Below are 22,571 nucleotides of genomic sequence, written 5' to 3'. Positions count from 1 at the left end.
TATTTTTTGCAATAACCTTTGATGCGGCATCTTACCAAATGCCTTCTGGAAATCTAAATTTAGTACATCCACTGGTTCTGCTTTACCCACAGTATATGTTAACTCTTCAAAGAACTCCAATGAATTGGTTAAACATGATTTCCCTTTTATAAAATCATGTTGATTCTGCCTGATTACCCTGAATTTTTCCAAATGCCCTGCTGTAATGCCTTTAATAATAGATTCTAGCATTTTCCCTATGATAGATGTTAAGCTAACTGGCCTGTAGTTTCCTGCTTTCTGTCTCCCTGCCGAAAGGCATTATTTTTGCTATTTTCCAATCTAATAGAGCCTTCCTGAATCTAGGGAATTTTGGAAAATGAAAACCAACGCATCAATTATCTCACTAGCCTTTTTAGACTAGCATGAAGTCCATCAGGACCTGGGTACTTTTCAGCCCGCAGCTCCAACAATTTTCTCAGTAGCACTCCCCTGGCGATTATAATTTTCCCAAGTTCCTCCCTCCCTTCCATTTCCGGATTTATAACTATTTCTGGGATGTTACTTGTATCCTCCATAATGAAGACTGATGTAAAATACCAGTTCAATTCATCTGCCATTTCCTTATTTTCCATTATTAATTCCCTGGATTCGCTTTCTATAAGAACAACACTCACTTTGTTAACTCTTTTTTAAATATGTATAGAAATTTTTACTATCTGTGTTTATATATCTAGCTAGCTTTCTCTAAAACTCTAATTTTACCATCCTTATCAATCTTTTGAGGCAGGATTTTTCCTTTGATGGGCAGGCTGGGTGGGAGCGGGCTGGGGTGGGCACAGAGCTGATCACAAGTGGTTCGATTAAATTTTTAATGGCCTTAATAGCCTATTTACATTTCAATCGGCGAGCAGCGATGACGCGAGATGACGTCGGGACGTATGCCCGATGTCATCGCGCATCATTTTGCGTGTCGGGCCTGCCCTGCACGCCGACCGGAAAATTCTGCCCTTGGTCATTCTTTGCTGTTTTTTATATTCTGTCCATTCTTTTGACCTGCCACCCATCCTTGTGCAAGTATATGCGTTTCTTTAAGTTTGATACAATCTCTAATTTTTTTTGTTAACCACAGATGGTAGGTCCTCCCCTTGGAATTTTTCTTTCTCGTTGGAATGTATCTGTTCTGTATATTCTGAAATAGCTCCTTAGATGTCCACCACTGCATCTCTATTGACCTATCCCTTAATCTAATCTGCCAGTTCATTTTAGTTAGTTGTGTTTTCATGCCCTCATAATTGCCATTATTTAAGTTTAAAATACTAGTCTTAGACCCACTCTTCTCTTCCTCAAACTGAATATAAACTTTAATCATATTAGGATTGTTAATCCCTCATCACTATGAGGCTATTAATTAATCCTATCTCATTGCACGATACCAGGTGCAGTGTAGCCTGCTGTCTGGTTGGTGCCAGAACATGCTGTTCTCAGAAGCAATCCAGAAAACATTCTATGAATTCCTCATCTAGGCTACCTTTACCCATCCAATTTTCTTAGCCTATATGCAGATGAAAGCCCCCCATGATTATCGCAGACCCTTTCAGAGGGAAGGGAAGGAGTGGAGGGTCCTGGATGGGCGTTGGTATCAATGAGTTGTTGGAATTTGCATTCCTTAGCACCTGAAAGAAAGAGACAAACTTTCTTGTTAAGGTGTCGGATGAGACAAAGAATAAAATGAAACTGTAAGCAAGGACAGCTTTGAGATAGGGTGAATCGGTGCTGCTGGAGGGAGAGGTTGCGTGTGTTCATATGGCGATGCATGGCACTGAGTGTGGATCTCAGGATGCGGTGAGAACAGCAGCCTGAGGACCGTTGTATGTCCCGGAGATACCTGTAATCCTGGGTGGATTCAAACATGAGGGATGGAAATTGAGTTGGAATCCACTGGGGTAAGTCGGAGATGGAGACAGTGACTGAGGAAGGAAATATGGCTGTGAAAGCAAGTTTTAGTAAACACCTTGTCAAACACCAGGAGGGAAATGGAAAGCAATGAAGCTGAACAAGGCAAAAGAGACAAGCGGAGAGAAGAGCAGTAATTCTTCAAGGTAGGCATTCCTGGAAGAGAAGTGCCCGTCCATTAAACACTAAGATGAATGCAAAATACTGCAGATGCTGGAAATCTAAAACAAAAACAAATATGGAAAAACTCAGCAAGTCTGACAGCATCTGTGGAGAGAAAGAGTTAATGTTTTGAGTCCATATGACTCTTCTTCAGAATTAAAGAGAAGTAAAATGTGGTGAAATATATACTGTTAATGGGGGGTGGGACAGGTGAAGATGGATAGAAGGCCAGTGATAGGTGGAGGCAAAGGAGAGATTGCAAAAGCTCACTTCTACCTCCTCCCCAAAATCCACAAACAGGGTTGTCCCAGTCGAGCAATAGTGTTAGCCTGTTCCTGCCCCACAGAACTCATTTCTTCCTATCCTGATTCTGTGTTCTCTCCCCTTGCCCAGTCTCTTCCCACCTACATCCGCGATTCCTCTGATGCCCTACATCATATCAACAATTTCCAGTTCCCTAACCCCAACCGCCTTCTCTTTACCATGGACATCCAATCCCTCTACACCTCCATCCCCCATCAGGATGGTCTGAGGGCTCTCCGTTTCTTCCTTGAACAGAGGCCCGAACAATCCCCATCCACCACAACTCTCCTCCGTCTGGCTGAACTTGTTCTCTCACTGAACAATTTCTCCTTAAACTCGTTTCACTTCCTCCAGATAAAAGGTGTGACTATGGGCCCCAGTTATGCCTGTCTCTTTTTGGGGTATGTGGAACATTCCTTGTTCCAATCCTAATCAGGCCCTTTCCCACAACGCTTTCTCCAGTACATCGATGACTGTTTCAGTGCCACTTCACCCTCTTGTCTGGACCTGGCATAAATTTCTTAATTTTGCTTCCAATTTCCACACCTCCATCACTTTCACATGGTCCATCATTGACACTTCCCTTCCTTGACCTCTGTGTCTCAATTTCTGGTGATAGACTGTCCACCAATATTCATTATAAGCCCACCGTCTCCCACAGCTATCTTGACATCAACTCCTCACACCCTGCTTCCTGTAAGCACTCCATCCCATTCTCTCAGTTCCTTCACCTCCATCACATCTGTTCTGATGATGCCACTTTCCAAAACAGTGCTTCTGATATGTCTTCCTCCTTCCTTGATGCACAGTGATTGACAGGGCCCCATGACTGTGTCCGACTCATCTCCTGTGCCTCTGCCCTCACACTTTCCTCTCCCTCCCAGAACCATGATACGGTCCTCCTTGTCCTCATCCTGCACCCCACCAGCCTCCGCATTCAAAGGATCATCCTCCGCCATTTCCGCCAACTCCAGCATGATGCCACCACCAAACACATCATCTTCCCTTCACTCGTCCCCCCCTTGTTGGCATTCTGTAGGGACCGTTCCCTTAGGGACACCCTGGTCCATTTCTCCATCACCCCTGACACCTCAATGCCCTCCCACGGCGCCATCCCATGCAATCGCAGAGGGTGCAACACCTGCCCCTTTACTCCCCCGCCTCCTCACCGTCCAAGGGCCCAAACATTCCTTTCAATTCACTTGAATTTCCCTCAGTTTGCTCTACTGCATTCCCAGTGTGGTCTCCTCTACATCGGAGAGACCAAATGCAGACTGGGTGACCGCTTTGCGGAACACCTTTGGCCTGTCCACTAGCATGACCCAGACCTTCCTATCACTTGCCATTTCAACACCCCACCCTGCTCTCATGCCCACATGTCCGTTCTTGGCCTGCTGTAATGTTCCAGTGAAGCTCAACGCAAGCTGAAGGAACAGCACCTCATCTTTACAGCCTTTACAGACTTAACATTGAGTTCAACAACTTCAGATCATGAACTCTCTCCTCCATCCTCACTCCTTTTTGATCCCCTTTTTTCAAATATTTATTTTTAAATTTTTATATATATATTTTTCCCACCTATTTTCATTATTTTTTTTTAGAATTTATTTCCATTCATTGTTTTATCTTTTAGCCTATTTCGATATTTTTTCCCACACCATCCCCTCCCCCCACCCCAACCCCACTAGGGCCATCTGTCACTTGCTCATTCTGCTTTCTACTCTTAATGTCACCATTAGCACCCCCTTTAGCCAGTATTACCACTATTAACACCCCTTTGACCTTTTGTTTATGACATCTTTTACAATCTCTCCTTTGCCTCCACCTATCACTGGCCTTCTATCCAGCAGCCCACCGGCCTTAAACAGTATATATTTCATCACATTTTTACTTCTCTTTGGTTCTGAAGAAGAGTCATACGGACTCGAAACATTAAATTCCGTCTTTTTCTCCACAGATGCTGTCAGGCTTGCTGAGTTTTTCCAGCAATTTTTGTTTTTGTTTCAGCTTAGACTGCTGTTGGGAGATCCAGTCTCACATCCCACAGATTTTTGTGGATTCATTGGTGAAAGTCAGAGCATCTGCATTGCTGCACTTATACCAATATGTGAATCCTACATACTTTTGGGATACATAGTTCTTGGCGATCTACTGTGACATTGCATATGGGAGGTAAAATTGGTCTTGGGAGGTTATACAGTATGGGTGATTGTAAATTCCACCAACTGTCTGAATTTTTATTTCATTGACTTTAATGAAAAAGAAAAGTATGTAAAACAGACTTCTGATTCACTATCTTGGTTTTGTGCTCTGATACAAGACCAATTTCCTCCACATGAAATAAAAACAGATAGCGCTGGAAATACCCAGGTTTGGCAGCATCTGTGGAGAGAGGAACAGAGTTAAGTTTCGAGTCAAATATGACTTTTCTTTCTCTGTTGCTTTTTATCATTTCTTTCTGTCTCTCCTCTTCTTCAGTCTGTCTTCCGGTTTATTCTCCAGGAAATTATTTTTTGCTTCTCCCGTTGCCTTCTTCCACCTCCTTTTCAGTCTTTTTTACTTTTTCACATGGAAGGTATTAGTTGGAATGTCATGGTGTAGTAGGAAAGGATTCATTAAAGCAGGTTTATCCATCGTACGGCCCGCAGGCCACATAGCCCCTCTATGCAGCCCCCTGGAGCCAGTTTTCAAAATTCCAGACAGACAGGTGAGTTTCAATGGAAGATTCTGCATGGAGCTGCTCCTCTAATCAGAGACTGCTTCTCTCCTGCATTTGCTGCTGAGTGAACCTATCAGCATTGAATGAGGGAAAGAAATAGTATCTGATTGGAGGAGCAGTGAACACTGGCTTTGGTGAGTGTGCTGAGGGCTGCCTGGCTGAGGGAAACAATAGTATGGTGGGGCTGGAGCCTGGGGAGGCAGGAACTTTGGGCCTCTGGAGGGCAAGGTTTCAGCGGCCTGGGAGACAGAAGTTGAATCAGGCCCGTGGAAGGTGAAGTCTTGGTGGCTGGGAAGGGCAAAGCCGTGTCAGGCCCAGGGGGGGCGGCAGTGTGGAGGGCAAGGTCACGTCATGCTCCAGGTCAGGGGCGAAATCATGCTGGGCCTGGGGAGTGAGAAAGCATGTCTCTGTGTTGGGGGTGGGCTGAAAGAGTGAGTGTGTGTGTGTGTGTGTGTGTGTGTGTTTATACATATGTGGGGAGGGCGGGTAGTGAAGGAGTGTGTCTGTGACTGTGTGGGGGAGTGAGAATGTGTGATTGAATGTGTGACGGAGCGAGAAAGTGACTGCATGAATGGGTGTGAGGGGAAGTGTGAGAGACTGAATGTGCGGTGTGGGGAGGGGGAGCAAGAGAGACTGTGGAGGAGTGCGAGAAACTGTGTGTTGTGGGGAGTGCAAGAGACTGTGTGTGTAGTGGCGAGTGCAATGGACTGAGTGTGTGGGGGGGAATGTGAAAGATTGTGTGGGGGAGCGAGAGAAACTGAATGTGTTAGGGGTGGAATGCGAGAGACTGATTGTGTTGGGGGGAGTGCAAGAAAGTGAGTGTATGTGGAGGGAATGCGAGAGACTGATTGTGTTGGGGGGAGTGCAAGAAAGTGAGTGTATGTGGAGGGAATGCAAGAGACTGAGTGTGTTGGGATGGGAGTGCAAGAGACTGTGTGGGAGTGGGGGGTGGGGGGGTGGGGGTGGGAGTGCAAGGGACCGAGTGTGTGTCTGGAGCGTGCAAGAAACTGATTGTGTATGGTGGGGGTGGGGGGTGGGGGAGCGCAAAAGACTGTGTGTGTGGTTGGGGGACAGTGGGAGTGCAAGGCTGCATTGTACCCAGTTCCAGGTTTCTCACTCTCACCATGACACACCAAGACATACTTACTTTTTTTTTTGCAAAAATATACTTTATTCATAAATCTTCAAAAACATTTCGAAACATTTCAAATCACCATTACAAAAATACAAACAGGTTCAACTTTTACAACATGAAACACAAGGTGTATCAGAAAAATCAATGAATATTTCAATCATTGGCAGACATATATTTTAATCTGTACAGCCTGAGGGGCTCTTTACAGTTCCCAGCCCCCCAGTGCACTGTGGCAGAAAGGTCTTAGGCAGCGACCCTTCCCCATTGCGCCTTTGCGGCGGCTGCCCCAAGCTTAACTGTGTCCCTCAGCACATAGTCCTGGACCTTGGAAAGTGCCAGTCTGCAACACTCGGTCGGGGACAACTCTTTGCGCTGGAAAACCAACAAGTTTCGGGCAGACCAAAGAGCGTCTTTCACCGAGTTGATGATCCTCCAGCTGCAGTTGATGTTTGTCTCGGTGTGTGTCCCTGGGAACAGCCCGTAGAGCACGGAGTCCTCTGTCACAGAACTGCTCGGGATGAACCTCGACAGCAACCACTGCATCTCTCTCCAGACCTTCTTTGCAAAGACACAATCTACAAGGAGGTGAACAACGGTCTCTTCACCACCACAGCCACCTCGAGGGCAACGTGCAGAGGGGGTGAGACTCCTGGTGTGTAGGAAGGATCTTACAGGGAGGGCCTTTCTCACCACCAGCCAAGCTACATCTTGGTGTTTGTTGGAAAGTTCTGGTGATGAGGCGTTCTGCCAAATGACTTTGTCAGTCTGCTCAGGGAACCATCCCATAGGATCCACCCTCTCCTTTTCCCTCAGGGCCTTTAAGACATTACGTGCCGACCGCTGCCTGATGGACTTGTGGTCGAAGGTGTTTCTCTGCTTAAATTTTCCCACGAGGGACAGGTGGTACGGCACAGTCCAACTACTTGGAGCGTTCCGTGGCAGCGTGGCCAGACCCATCCTTCGCAACACCGGGGACAGGTAGAACCTCAGCATGTAGTGACACTTGGTGTTTGCGTACTGAGGGTCTATGCACCGCTTGATGCAGCCGCACACAAAGGTGGCCATCAGTATGAGGGCGATGTTGGGCACATTTTTTCCCCCTTTAATCTAGAGGCTTGTACATCGTGTCCCTGCGGACATGATCCATTTTCGACCTCCAGATAAAGCGGAAGATGGCTCGGGTGATCGCCACCACACAGGAGTGTGGAATGGGCCAGACCTGCGCCACGTACAGCAACAGCGAGAGTGCCTCACACCTGATGATCAGGTTCTTACCCGCAATGGAGAGGGAGCGTCGCTCCCACAAGCCCAGTTTCCTTTTCACCATAGACACTCGCTCCTTCCAGTTTCTAATGCGTGCCCTGGTCCCTCCGAACCATATCCCCAGCACCTTCAGGCCATCAGCCCTGACAGTGAAGGGGACAAAGGATCGGTCAGCCCAGTTCCCAAAGAACATGGCCTCGCTCTTCCCACGATTTATCTTGGCTCCCGAGGCCAGTTCGAAACGGTTGTAAATGTGGATAAGTCTGTGCACCGATAGCGGATCCGAGCAGAAGACGGCGACATCGTCCATGTACAGGGAGACTTTGATCTGAGTGCCTCCACTACCTGGGATCGTCACTCCTCTTATGCCCGGATCCTTCCTGATGGACTCAGCAAAGGGTTCTATGAAACACACGAAAAGAGCAGGCGAGAGAGGGCAGCCCTGCCTGACTCCAGATTTAATAGGAAAGCTAACTGATTCCCACCCGTTGATTGAGACTGCACTACTGATGTTATTGTAGAGCAGTTGGATCCAATTGCGAATTCCCTCCCCAAACCCCATTTTGGAGAGCACATCCACCTTTTAGGTGTGCGATATTCTGTCAAAGGCCTTCTCCTGATCCAGGCTGATGAGGCAGGTATCCACACCCCTGTCCTGTACATAGGCAATCGTATCCCTGAGCAGCACGAGGCTGTCAGAGATCTTCCTGCCCGGCACAGTGCAGGTCTGGTCAGGGTGGATCACCAATTCCAGAGCGGATTTGACCCGATTGGCGATGACCTTGGACAGAATTTTATAGTCCACATTCAACAGTGAAATGGGTCGCCAATTTCTAATTTCCTCCCTTTCCCCCTTGTGCTTGTAGATGAGGGTGATAATGCCTTTCCTCATGGATTCTGACATACCGCCAGCCAGGAGCATACTCTCGTACACTTCTAGCAGGTCTGGGCCGATCTAGTCCCACAGAGCCAAATACAACTCTGCCGGCAAGCCGTCGCTTCCGGGAGTTTTACTCTTCTCGAAGGACTCAAGGGCCTCAGTCAGTTCGTCAGGAGTTAGCGCTTTGTCCAGACTCTCCCGTGTACTGTCATCTAAGAACTCCGTGATAGAGGACAGGAAGGACTGGGAGGCCGTGCTGTCTGTGGGCTTCACGTCATATAATCCAGCATAGAAGGATTTGCTAATCCTCAAAATGTCAGATTGCAATGACTTTACTGAGCCGTCTTCTTCCTTCAGGTTGCTGATCACAGAGCTCTCTCTGTGTACCTTTTGTAAGAAGAAACGCGAGCACGTCTCATCCTGCTCCACGGAGCGGACTCTGGAACGGAAGATGATCTTGGAGGCCTCCGAGGCAAAGAGCGAGGCTTGCTGGCTCTTCACCTCTTGGAGTTCCTCCTTGATATCGACCCCCATCGACCGCAGCCAGAGCAGATTCTGCATGTTTTCCTGGAGTCGGGACACTTCCCTCTGTTCCTTTCTAGCTTTCTGGGTGCCTTTGAGGACGGAAAACCTCCTGATGTTTCCCTTGATCGCTTCCCACCAGTGTGTCAGTGACTCAAAGTGGGGTTTCATGGTTCTCCAACCTTTGTAATCCCTCTTGAGCTCCTCAATGTTCTCTGGGGTCAGCAGTTGCACGTTTAGCTTCCATACCCCCCTGCCAACCCTCTGGTCCTTCTCTAAGTGACAGTCAGCCAGTAGGAGGCAGTGGTCAGAGAAGAACACCGGCTTGACGTCGGTGGATCTGACTGTGAATGCACGGGACACAAACAGGAAGTCTATCCTGGAACAGACGGGCCCGTCTGGCCGCGACCAGGTGTATCTATGCTGTGCTCCATCTGCAGGGTTGCTGAAGACGTCGTGCAGCTTGGCATCCTTTACTGTTTCCATCAGGGATCTGGACGTAGCATCCAATCTGCTGTCGGCCCTGCCGGATCGTCCAGCCACATCGATGATGCAGTTGAAGTCACCGCCCAGAGTGACCGGTCTGGAGGTCGCCAGCAGCAGTGGGAGCTGCTGAAAAACCTCCAGCCGCTCAGCTCCTTGTGACGGGTCGTAGACGTTAATTAAACGGAGTGGAGCATTCTTGTACATTACGTCTGCTACGAGGAGGCGCCCGCCCACCACCTCCTTAACCTGGGAGACGGTGAAGCTGCCTCCCCGCAGCAGAATCCCCAGGCCGGAGGAACGAGAGTCGTTTCCTCCCGACCAGATCGATGGCCCATGGGACCACCATCGTGACCATTGCCTGTAGGAGCTGAGGTGCGGTATCGCACACTCCTGCAGAAACAACAGGTCAGCTTTGACCTTGGCAAGGTAGTCCAAGGTCGCAACACATCGCGTAGTAGATTTAATGGTACGCACATTTATGGATACAATCTTTACACCCATTTTAAAGCAGTTAGTTGCTTACCAAACCTGTTGTCTCTGAGAGTTCCTTCATGCCCGTGGTGTGCTCAAGTTGCTTCACTTGGGATGGGCTGAGGAAAGTGTCCTGAACCTCCCCATTGGCGGTGTTCTGCTCGGGTGTCATCTGGGGGTCCGTGCAGAGAGCGGGGTTTGAAATGTCCTCTGTTGGAGAAGCTTCTCCAATCCTCTCCCCCTCTGGGGCGTTGCTGCTCCCGGCCTCCTGGAGCTGGGGTGCGCTGAGCGCCTCACTGCTCCCAGATTCCTGGGGTTGTGGTGCACTGGCCTCTTCAGGTTGTGGGCAAAGTTGGGGTGCGCTGGTCTCCTCATTTTCTCCAGTGTTCTGGAGCTCGGGTGTCTCGTCCTCCAACTCCCTAGCGTTTTGCCGCTTCTTCTGTTAGCGCCGCCCTGGCACTTCTTCATCCGAAGAGCTGCTGCTCTTGTTTTCCGTGTCGGATAGGAGACTCCTCTTGACTCTTGTCTGGGAAGAGGCTTGGTTTCTTTTTTGCCCCTTCTTCCTTTTTTGCTCTCTTCACCAGCTGCCACTCCCCCTGCTGCTTTCCCACTGCTGCCTCCTCCTCCTCCGTTGATTTGCTCTCCTGAGGAGTGGGAGGTTCAGGGGGCAGTGCTGTTGATTGGCTGTCTGTTGCCCCAATCTTTTCCTCCACCTTGTCTCTCTCTGTGTCCTCCTTTGTCCCGTTGTTCTCCCTGGGGGCCTTGGTGGTTGGAGTGACATGAGGCATTTCTTCTGCTTCCCCCTCGTTGGCTTTAGCTGCCTGTGCATAAGTACGGCAACGTTTGGGGCAGGTCTTGTAGAGGTGACTTGCCTCGCCACACAGGTTGCAGCACTTAGCCTGTTTACAATCTTTTGTCTGGTGCCCTTCCTTTTTGCAATTCTTGCAGAGGACAGCACTGCAGTTGGCCGCCACATGACCAGACTTGCCGCATGAGCGACAAAGTTTGGGTTGCCCAGCGTAGACAAGGTACCCACGGCTTCCCCCGATAGCGAATCTGGAAGGGGGGTGGAAAACGGCTCCCTTACCGTGGGTCTTGAGCGTTACCTTAACCTGGCGTTTACATGTCCAGATCCCCAAATTATCTTTAACTTCAGTGCAGCTCCCAACCTTATCGAAGTACCTGGTAAGGAAGGTGAGCGCATCAGCGACAGGGACGTAGGGGTTGTACAGATGTACCATCGCAACCCGTTCACGATGCAACGGTAGAACAAAGAGCGGCTCCGCCGTCAGGATCTTCATTTCTGGCAGGTCTTTCTTTTCCTCAAACACCTTCAGGAGTTTGACACAAGCTGCCACGTGCTTGAAGGTCACATCAAAGAAACCAGCGCTGGGGAAATCCTGTAGGCAGTAGATCTCCACAGCCTCAAAACCACACAGCTTGAATAGGATCCTCTTGGTGAAGAAGGTCCTATCCATTCCTGTTGCTTGCTCGCTGCCCTTCACCATGACTCGGATGGTGTTAGGCACCCCATGGTAAGGGGTTTGACTGGTTATAGTCATTGCTCTTTCCCTGGCAGAAACGCGATTAAGGTTTCTCCCCTGCCAGGTAAGTACCAAGACATACTTACTCACCCACTCAGTGGGTGAGGGTGAGTGAGCAAGCACCCTGAGACTGGGAGTGAGCTGGACCACATACTGACCCTCTCACACTCTGGTCCTTTTTATTAATTATTCTTTTTCAAATTGACAGTGCATTGCTATGACATTGCTGTATTTTTGCTCAGCAATTTTTTTTTCCTAACTTTTTTTTTGAAATTCAGGTTTATTGTTGTACCAAACCTTATCTTTCCAAAATTTGCTTACTGGCCCCTTGAGAAAAATATGCAAATGTGGCCCTGCGCTTGAAAAGGTCAGACAAGGCCGCATTAAAAACTGTAGGCTGCGTTTTATATTTAAGGCTGCAGGGAAAGTGAAGCAATAGCTGTCAGTGGCTGCTTTCCCATCCTCTCTTGCTTTCCTTATGCTTTTCCCTGCCCGACCCCTTCATCCCCATAACATTCCCTGCGCTTTGCCTTCTCTCTTTCTTATCACTCTCTGTTCATTTCCATCAGTAATTTCTATCTCTTCCCTTGTGATCTATCCACACAACTCCTTGCTCCACTGTCACACTCCCACAAACTTCTCTCAAGTGCGAGTAGCAAGAATCCATAGAAACCCTCACCCTTAACCCATTTGTGTACTCATTTTCCCTCTTGTCTTTTTTCCTCAGAGTCTTTGGGTAGAATCTTAACTCCGAAAGGGAGGTGAGTTTGGGTGAGTGCAAGGAGTTAAATCCCCTAAAAGTGACCGTGTGTTGGGATTCTGACATCACCTCCATGTTAACTTGGACGAGTTTTAGGCAAGCAGGGAACACCTTTGAAGTCTCTGGGTAATTGATAATTAACTTATGTTTTAGCCAAGCATCCTGGCTTTGATAGCCAATGCATGTATTTCCAAAGCTGTCTGCAATTTGGCAGGGTCAACCAGGCAAGTGCACAGTGGATAATGCTTCTTCAATCAAACTGACAAGCTGGGAAGCCTTGAACAGTGGAACTGAAAAACACCAGCCCTGCCTAGGCGAGAGACTGATGCTGACAACACTTCCTCTGATGGCATGTTTTCACTGTCTGACAAATGATATCCAACATCTTGGCAGTCAGTTCACTTGTCTTAGACTTCACTAACTTTGAGCTGCACTTCCCTGCTGTTAACCTTTGTAGCAGCTTATGTAGCTCTTTCTTGGACCCCTGATGAGGTACAAGAGGAGAAGCAGCACCAACAAACAGCGGCAGGGGTAACACCAGCAACAGCACCAGCAGCAGCTGCCTTCTCCCCAACCACATGCCATTCTACAGGGCAGAGAGATTGGCACAGAGATCCAACCCAAAGGAGGTAAGAACCCAAACAAGGTCTACAGGTAGAGGATCAGCTCGCTTAACATTTGTGAGCACCAGTGCCTCAGCCTTCCATGGCAGGTTATCACTGACATCAACAGCCTTCTGGAACATGGCCTCCTTCCCGGTGGATCAGGTGGGCACGCATTGCCAGCAGCCGTCAAAGTTGCTGTCACTGGAGGGGTAACAGCTCCCAACACCAGTGACTCTGCCTTCCTCAAAGTTTTGTGCTCTATTTTCCTGCAAAGAGAGAAAGCAGATAGTTCTGAGTGTTAGAAATTGATTATGTGGAGAGAAGGGAAAGACAACATTTGTGAAGAGTGACTGTTAAGCATGGGTGTGAGATGACATAAAAATGGGGTGAGTGTTGGCTGTCCAGATGGGGTGTGAGGAGGTGCCTGGAGAGAAAGGAATGAGTGGAATTGCAAGGCGTATTCTGAGAAGTGCTGTGGAGGAGAATGATAGGACAGTTAGCGTCTAGGGCTTGGCACCTAAAAGTGTATTGTCTCTCACCTTTCTCATCTTCCTGTGATCCTTGATCCTCTTGGTGCGCTGTCCCTAAGTGTACACACCTGCTGCTCACTTCTTAAGCCACTCCTGTCCATGGTTTGAGAGGCTGACCTCTTCCTTCCATCCTTGGTAAGCATCAACTCATTGCAGTTGGTCAGATCCTGCACCAGGATCTCCAAGTTAGAGTGAGGGACCCAGAGTGGGGTTCAGTGCACAGCTTTCCTAGATCTCCTCTCCATTTCTGTGGTTACTGCAGTCTATAGAATCTATGTTCAGTTCAGCCATTCTGACCTATGCTGGGGTCGCTTTAGTTAGAAATCCTTACCTTGACAGATTTGGCAAATCATCCTGCCTGTTGTCTCTGATTGTTAGGGAAACTAGGAAGCGGAATGCTAATGCCGTGGCTCAGTTGAAGAGCCAAAGCAAATCCTGCATCTTTGACAGATGGGTTCCCAACCTGCTGCTTGCAGGTCAGTTGAAATAAAATTCTGCCCTTTGGTTTTTTTAATAGGACTCAAATTGAGTAAAACATTTGGTCTGTCTGCCTCATTCTCTCTATCACTCTTTTCTTTCCCTCCTTTTGTCTACCTATCTGTGCCTCCATCTGTGTACATGTCTCTTTTCATCTGACTTGCTCTATGTAACAGCTGTCTAATTACATTTCCCAGCTGTCAACGAAACCGAGTCGATAAAGGCTTTCAAAATTTAACTTGCATTTTTCTTGATAAATGAACTCAAATTAAGCAGGTATCTCACATCTTATGCTTCCTTTAAATTGTGGGGTACAAAACAAAAGCTACAAGTGTGTTCTAAGGATTGTTACTTTTTTGTGCAGATAGAAACACTTTTGTAGAAATGCAATCACAATCTGATTAAAACTTAAGTTCTGAACCTTTCTTCAAATAAATTTATCAATGCCAAAACTATTCAAAACTAAATTAGTGTATTCCAACAACTTTTACAACTTGTATTTATGTAGCACCTTTCACATAATGGAACGACTGAAGGTGCTTCACAGAAGTGCTTTAAAACAAAATTTGACACCAGCCACATAAGGCAACTCATCTGACATGTTATTGGCAAATTGGGGGCTGGTTGGCTCAGTTTCTAGGTGGCTAGAATGGTGCAAAATAACACAAAGAGCATGGGTCCAATCCCTGTACTGGCTGAGCTAATTCTTTGGGCCTGCCTCTACATTTTGCTTCATAGTGATATCTTAGCATCAGGCATGATTAGCAACCCTTGGACCATGAGGATGTGATATGAAGATAGAGATGGACAAACAGAAATCTATGCTCAACTAACAGTGTTATTTATAGCTTTATGCAATAATCATGGTCTGGCTTTTAAGAGATATTGAAGGCTTCACAGAAAATTCTTGAGGCACTAAAGCATTAGAGTCAATTCAGTATATAATTTAATCATGTTGTTTTGAAATATGTAAAGCTTTTTGTTCGAGATCTTTTGTTGGACATGAGAAATTTTAGGCACTGAGAACAAATAGAAATTAATGCATTAGCAATAAATCTTTTAAGTGTTCTGTATGGAAGAGAGAAAATAGTGCCATGGGGTGATGTGAACCATCATAGGTTAGCGATCAAATTTACATTGAAAATCCTATTAGTGCACCACCGTAGTGCTGTGATTTGTAATTGTTATAGGTAAGTGCGATACGTGATTGTGAACATTTGATATTAAAATTTTCAAAGGACTGTTTACAACAGGACGTGGTGGTGCCTTGTGGTATTTAAGGCAAATTTCACACAGCAGTGATTTGTTCAATAAGGTCATCATATTCTTTGTTGACTACTTCTGCATCTCGAAGTAGAGTCTTCAGTTTCTGTGGCGTTGAATGTGCAACGTGTCTATCTAATTTCCAAATGATCCTCTTTTTGTCCACCAAATTCTTAACCTCAGCAGTTAACAAAACTTCATGAACTTTTTGATGAAAAATATCTGGCTTCCTTAGTGCCAAGCGGTAATGGCCTGACTGAATAAAATGTAGATCCACATTTTTTCCAAACATGACTGCTCTATCATTCTTCATAGATAAAAACAAAAAAACTGCGGATGCTGGAAATCCAAAACAAAAACAAAAACAGAATTACCTGGAAAAACTCAGCAGGTCTGGCAGCATCGGCAGAGAAGAAAAGAGTTGACGTTTCGAGTCCTCATGACTCTTTGACAGAACTTGAGTTCGAGTCCAAGAAAGAGTTGAAATATAAGCTGGTTTAAGGTGTGTATGTGGGGGGGCGGAGAGAGAGAGAGAGAGAGAGGTGGAGTGGGGGTGTGGTTGTAGGGACAAACAAGCAATGATAGAAGCAGATCATCAAAAGATATCAACAACAATAGTACAAAAGAACACATAGGTGTTAAAGTTAAAGTTGGTGATATTATCTAAACGAATGTGCTAATTAAGAATGGATGGTAGGGCACTCAAGGTATAGCTCTAGTGGGGGTGGGGAGAGCATAAAAGATGTAAAAAAAAAATATTTTTTTTTTTATAATGGAAATAGGTAGGAAAAGGAAAATCTATATAATTTATTGGAAAAAAAAGAAAAGGAAGGGGGAAACAGAAAGGGGGTGGGGATGGGGGAGGGAGCTCACGACCTAAAGTTGTTGAATTCAATATACAGTCCGGATAGCTGTAAAGTGCCTAGTCGGAAGATGAGGTGTTGTTCCTCCAGTTTGCGTTGGGCTTCACTGGAACAATGCAGCAAGCCAAGGACAGACATGTGGGCAAGAGAGCAGGGTGGAGTGTTAAAATGGCAAGCGACAGGGAGGTTTGGGTCATTCTTGCAGACAGACCGCAGGTGTTCTGCAAAGCGGTCACCCAGTTTACGTTTGGTCTCTCCAATGTAGAGGAGACCACATTGGGAGCAACGAATGCAGTAGACTAAGTTGGGGGAAATGCAAGTGAAATGCTGCTTCACTTGAAAGGAGTGTTTGGGTCCTTGGACGGTGAGGAGAGAGGAAGTGAAGGGGCAGGTGTTGCATCTTTTGCGTGGGCATGGGGTGGTGCCATAGGAGGGGGTTAAAAAAAAATTTTTTTTTTTTTTTTACATCTTTTATGCTCTCCCCACCCCCACTAGAGCTATACCTTGAGTGCCCTACCATCCATTCTTAATTAGCACATTCGTTTAGATAATATCACCAACTTTAACTTTAACACCTATGTGTTCTTTTGTACTATTGTTGTTGACATCTTTTGATGATCTGCTTCTATCACTGCTTGTTTGTCCCTACAACTACACCCCCACTCCACCTCTCTCTCTCTCTCTGTCCCCCACATACACACCTTAAACCAGCTTATATTTCAACTCTTTCTTGGACTCGAACTCAAGTTCTGTCGAAGGGTCATGTGGACTCGAAACGTCAACTTTCTTTTCCGCCGATGCTGCCAGACCTGCTGAGTTTTTCCAGGTAATTCTGTTTTTGTTTTGTTTTTTCTATCATTCTTCATATCTAGCATCACTTGAGCCGCCTTCATTTCAGATCGACTCAACAATAGTGGTATCTTGCTAGAAACCACATCAGTACTGATACGTAGATTGATCCCGGCTATCTTACAAGGGAGGACCATCCGTTTGGAGGATGTTAATGTGTTGTCATCTTCAAACCTGAAGTAGGTAGAGCTGTCATACTCCTAGACCTTCCACCGGTTTGCCTCATTGAGAGACTCCAGATAGCAGTCAAGCCAGACCATGCCACACACCGTAGAAGTGCAAACACAGTCCTGAACTGCACAGTTGAAAGAATCTACCATCAAGATACTCATCACCGGATCCAAACTCTCAGTGATCAATACAATTCCATCGTGGCAGTCACCATCATCATTTTCAGTTTCTGATCAATCCATCTCATGGGTCACTTCAAAAACACGATTCCTTCGCTGTGGCAGTTCATCGCGTAATGATACTGGGAATCACGCTGAAAACACCGATTAACCATTCCGCATGCATCTTTTTGGTTTAAGCGCCTATGGTGACCATCCCAGACATGCTTTTTGGCCCGACTCTCAAATTGGCTAGGGTTACAACAATTTTCAGACCTCTTGCCATTAACTCCATCTTTGTATTGGAATCTTCGTCTAATATTTGGTTGACCTCAAAATTTGGCCACCATTGAATCCTCTATCCTTTGTTTCACAGCATAATTGTTTGCATTTGCTAAAAAAGTGGCAGGGAACGACTGTTTCCCCAGAAATTTTTTCAGAGCAGCAGCCATTTGATCTAGGGGAGGTTCTTTTCCCTGAAACTGAACCCGTTAGTACTAAAAGACTATCAACATGAGAAATGTGAGCACGGTCCAGTAATTTAAATGCCAATACTGATTCCAGAATTTCAAGTTCAAATCTCCGTAGTCTCCTGTAGCATTTATCAAAATCACATGATATATTCTTCCAGGGACTGATCATCTGATTTCGAAACCTACCAAGGATCGTCCAAGCTTCATACACTTCTAATAACTCATCCTTTTCGAAAAACTTATCCAAAAATTGTAACAGAAAGTTCAACTCCTCTTCATGATCCAAATCATCCACTTTCTACTCTGAAAATATCTCATTCCTTATCTTACTTTTGGCTGGTAACGATCATGCCAAAGCCATACCTTGCTTCTTATGGGGTATGGAAGTAACCCGGATCCACATTTCAACTTCAGCCTTTCATTGCTGATAAGGTTCAGAGTCAGAAAAAATTGGTGGATAGTCAAAGCTTGCGATTTTGCACCGTCCTTCCGCCATTCCGTAACTTAAATTGTCGACAACAGTACACTTTTTTTCCCTCAGCGGATTGAGGCAAAAAGCTTCATATACAGCAATCAATTAGCAAAGCTGAAAGTTCATCCTCTGCTACCATGTTATTCACAATACAAGGTTGTGGTGGAAGAATTAATCCAGGCTCGTCTTTTGGTTCAAGCTGGTTTATTTTCAAGACAACTCCTCAGTGCTACTGACTTCCAAATAGCTTCCACACAGTGTTCCAGCTGTATCTTTTTATTCTATTCAGATGGGATAATCAATGCCCATCACCTGCTTAACTAGCAAATGTCTTTAACAAAGTGATTCCCATGCAGTGTGATTTATACATTGATAAGATGGACGGTTATTCCATAGAAGAATATATCATGGAATTTAACAGATTACTTACAAGATTGCAGAAATTCTATTTTGAGCTTCCTAATTCAGTGCTTGCTTTCATATTATTTTATTGTGCTAAAATATCAAACATGGATAGGCTTGTTATGACATAGCAGTTGGTAAAGGCTGAGTTATTTAAAATCCCAGAGGGAAACTTGCCTAAAGCAAATAAACATCAAATAAAAATTTTATTTTTGAATTAATGACATATCCCAGCTTATGTGACAGAGTCCATGCTGGGCGGGCCTTAATTGGCCCGCCAGCATGAAATCATGGTGTAGAGCTGATCGCAGGCGGCGGTCAGCTTCCCGACTGCACCCACCCGCCCCCACCGAGCACCCCCGCCAAGGGCAAAATCCTGCCCATGAATTTCAAAATGCTACAATGCTAACACCACACCCTAGGTCTCTTTTTTGATCGTTGAATATCTTCTCTGTTGCACAAAAATACCCTATTGGTTTTTCAATTCTAGTTTCATCATCTTGTGACATTACAGCCCCAAAGACTATATCGCTTGCGTCAATGGCCAACTTGAAGTGCTTGGCACAACTAGGAACTGCCAAAATTGGTGTCATAATTAATGCAGCTTTCAAACTATCAAATGACTTCTGACACTCCAGTGTCCATTGTCTTGTTCTTTTTTAATAGCTTGGTCAGTGGAGCAACCACACTGCTAAAATTTGGTGCAGATTTCCGATAAAGCCCACTCATGTCCAGAAACCGCAAGACTTCTCGTTTTGGTGCAGGCACTGGAAATCCTTGATAGCCTTGATTTTTGCATCTCTTGGAGCCACTTTACCATGTCCACTGGTATGGCCTAGATACATAACTTGCGCTTTTGCAAATTCACTTTTAGCCAAGTTCACAAAAATTAGCCTTTTGTAATCGAGAAAATAATCCTTCCATATGCTGTAAATGCTCCTCCCACGTAGGAGTTGAAAACTATTAGTTCATCAATATAAACAGCACAATTGCTTAGACCTGCAATTACTTTGTCAGTCTTTGAGATGTCGCAGGTGCATTCTTCATACCAAATGGCATGACTTTGAACTGATATAGTCCACTTGGCGTTACAAAAGCCAATATCTCCTTTGCTCTCTCTGACAATGGACCTACCAATATCCTTTTAGCAAGTCAATTTTTGTGATAAATTTCGATTGTCCTACATTCTCAATGCAGTATTCCAACCATGGTATAGGATATGAATCTGCTTTTGTCACCACATTCACTTTTCAATATTCCACACACAGTCTTTGTGTTCCATCCGGTTTCGGTACCAGCACAATAGACAAACTCCAGTTACTGCAACTAGACTCAAAAATATAATTTTGAAGCCATGAAATCAATTTCTTTTTGTGCTTGTGATAACTTTGCCGATTTAATCTATAAGGATGTTGCCTTATCGAAGGTGAAATCTGTACAGAGACATCATGTATAGCTAAATCTGTCTTTCCAAATTTATCCCCACAAATAGGTTTGTGTGACTGCAGCAGCTTTTCTAAATCACTTTGACACTTGCTTGGAAGGTAACTCAATATTTCATTTAAAATTTCAAGCACACCCCCATTATCCAATTTGATTAGAGGAAAATAAATTTCAGAGTCCTGCACTCCTACCTCTTTCTCATCATCCACCATCACTAATACCTCTTTTTGTTCCTCTTCCCTGTCAAAATACTTTTTAAGCATATTTACATAATACACCCTCTGCTTCTTTCTTCTTTCTGGAGTATTTATTAAATAATTTACTTCACTCAATTTCTTTCCAATCCTGTAAGGCCCACTAAATCTTGTATTTAATGAATCATCTATTATGGGTAACAAACTAATACTTTCTCTCCAGAAACAAAACTGCGAGCTTTACCTTTCTTATCTGCCTTTACTTTCATCACTTGTTGTGATATCTTTAAATGTTCCCGAGCCAATTCTCATGCTCTGTTCAATCTTTCCCTTAAATTTGATATGTAATCCAAGAGAATAGTTTTGACCCACCAATTTCTCATGAATTAATTTCAGTGGTCCCCTTAGCTCATGACCATAAACTAGTTTAAAAGGGCTAAAACCAGTCGATACATTAGGAGCGTCTCTAATAGCAAATAACAAAAATGGAACTCCTATCCCAATCCTGTGGATAATCCTGACAATATGCTCTCATCATAGTTTTTAAAGTTTGATACCATCTTTCCAAGCCCATTGTAACTCTGGATGATAAGCTGTTGATTTAAACTGTTTTATCCACAAACTGTTCATTCCGTCCTTAAACAGCTGTGACATGAAATTTGACCCCTTATCTAATTGTATTTCCTTACGTAAACCATATCTTGTAAAAAATTTAATGAACTTCTCCACAATCTTCTTAGTTGTAATATTTCTTAAAGGTATCACTCCTGGAAACCTGGTAGACACATCCATTATTGTCAGTAAGTACTGATTTTCACTTTTAGTCTTAGGAAGGGGTCCTACACAACCAATCATGACCTTGGTAAAAGGTTTTTCAAATGCTGGTATCGGGGTTAAAGGCGTCGGCTTAATCACTGCTTGTGGTTTCCCTGTTACTTGACATGTATGACAGGTTCTACAGAATTTGACTAAATCCCTATGCAATCCTGGCCAAAAAAAAAACCTCTGTATCTTTTCCTTTATTTTCCTAATTCCTAAATATCCTCCCATTGGAATTTCATGAGCAATCCTCAGAATCTCATTTCTATACCCTAATGGGTTAACAATCTGATGCAGCTCACTCCAGCCTTCATTTGCTGAGACATAATCTGGTTTCCATGTTCTCAAAATACCTCCCTTAAGGTAATAAAACACTGGAATACATTTTGCTTCTGTTTCTGAATAAGCTTTCCAATATAACTGCTTTAATTGCAAATCATTTTTCTGTAGCTCCACTAACCCCCTTGAGTTAAACACTTCAGCTGAATCATCCTGTATTCTTTCCTTCTGAACAATGTTATCAAACACAGTGCCAGCTAAATGGATTTCGACACCTTCTTCTTGCCTTGAACTGTCTGCCCTTCTTGTTTTTCTTGTTTCAACCTGCGTGCCTGTGACCTCGTTACCGCGCAATCTGGAAACAATCCAGGATGCTCCTTGTGGAACACCTCTGTTGAAAGCACTTGTACAAGCTGCTCAGCTACCCTAGGCACCAGCCACATTTGTAATCCAGCTATAAAATTACCCAGAATAAATTGAACCCCATGCAATGGGCAATTTTTCCACTACTTCAACAATAAATTCACTTGTTCTCCATTTGCTCTTTAAGTTTACCTTCCACAATGGAATAGATTTAGATTCTCCATGAACGCCACTTACTATCACCTGTTCCTGCAATACTCCCTCTGACTAACAAATATCACTATTCCACAACATTAAAGATTGACTAGCCCATGTGTCTCTTAAAATTTTAACATCTCTACCTACTTAACCCTGTACACATGGAAAGACTTTTCCTTCATACACTAAGTCTTTAAACATTTCTGCAACCTGCTCCTCAGAATTCTCTTGGGTAAATTGTCATTCCCACTTCTTTACCGATCACTGATTCTCCCTGTTTTACCTGTACAAAAACCACTGTTTTTTCCTGTGCCTGAATCTCAGAACCTACAGTACTTTTACTTCCAGAACTTTTGTGTACCCCAATAATTGCAACAGATTTTGCAGTAGTTTTGCCAACACACTGACTTTGTGTGCCCCACTTTATTACAATGAAAGCACCTCAATTTTCGAATGTCACTCCTACCCTCAGCATCTTCCTTTTTATTCTGAGAGAAAACTTCCTGGGAATTCCCAGCCACTCCTCTTCCCTGACTACCTACCTTCCTTTCACATTCCCGCTTTCTATCCTTTTCTGATTTGAAAGTGTGATGATAAAAAGATTTTGCTTTATGAACTATCTCATAATCATCAGCTATCTCTGCTGCTTGCCTAACAGTTTGAATCCTCTGTTTCTCCATATAAGTTCTCACTACCTAAGGGATTGAGTCTTTAAATTCCTCTGAAAGAATTTCTGCCCTAAAAGCTGCATATGTTGTCTCAATTTTTAATGCCCATATCCACCGGTCAAAATTACTTTGTTTGCTCTCTCAAACTCAATATAAATTTGCCC

General features: G+C 44.8%; 1 protein-coding gene across 1 annotated transcript in view; it reads left to right on the top strand.

The window, feature by feature from the left end:
- Nucleotides 1-22,571, top strand: part of agbl4 (AGBL carboxypeptidase 4) — a 1,082,368-nt gene that overhangs the window by 121,913 nt on the left and 937,884 nt on the right. The window lies entirely within an intron of this gene.

Source organism: Carcharodon carcharias, chromosome 16, assembly GCF_017639515.1.
Source record: "Carcharodon carcharias isolate sCarCar2 chromosome 16, sCarCar2.pri, whole genome shotgun sequence".
In the NCBI taxonomy this organism is placed as follows: Eukaryota; Metazoa; Chordata; class Chondrichthyes; order Lamniformes; family Lamnidae; genus Carcharodon; species Carcharodon carcharias.
This window is presented reverse-complemented; position numbering and strand designations above follow the sequence as displayed.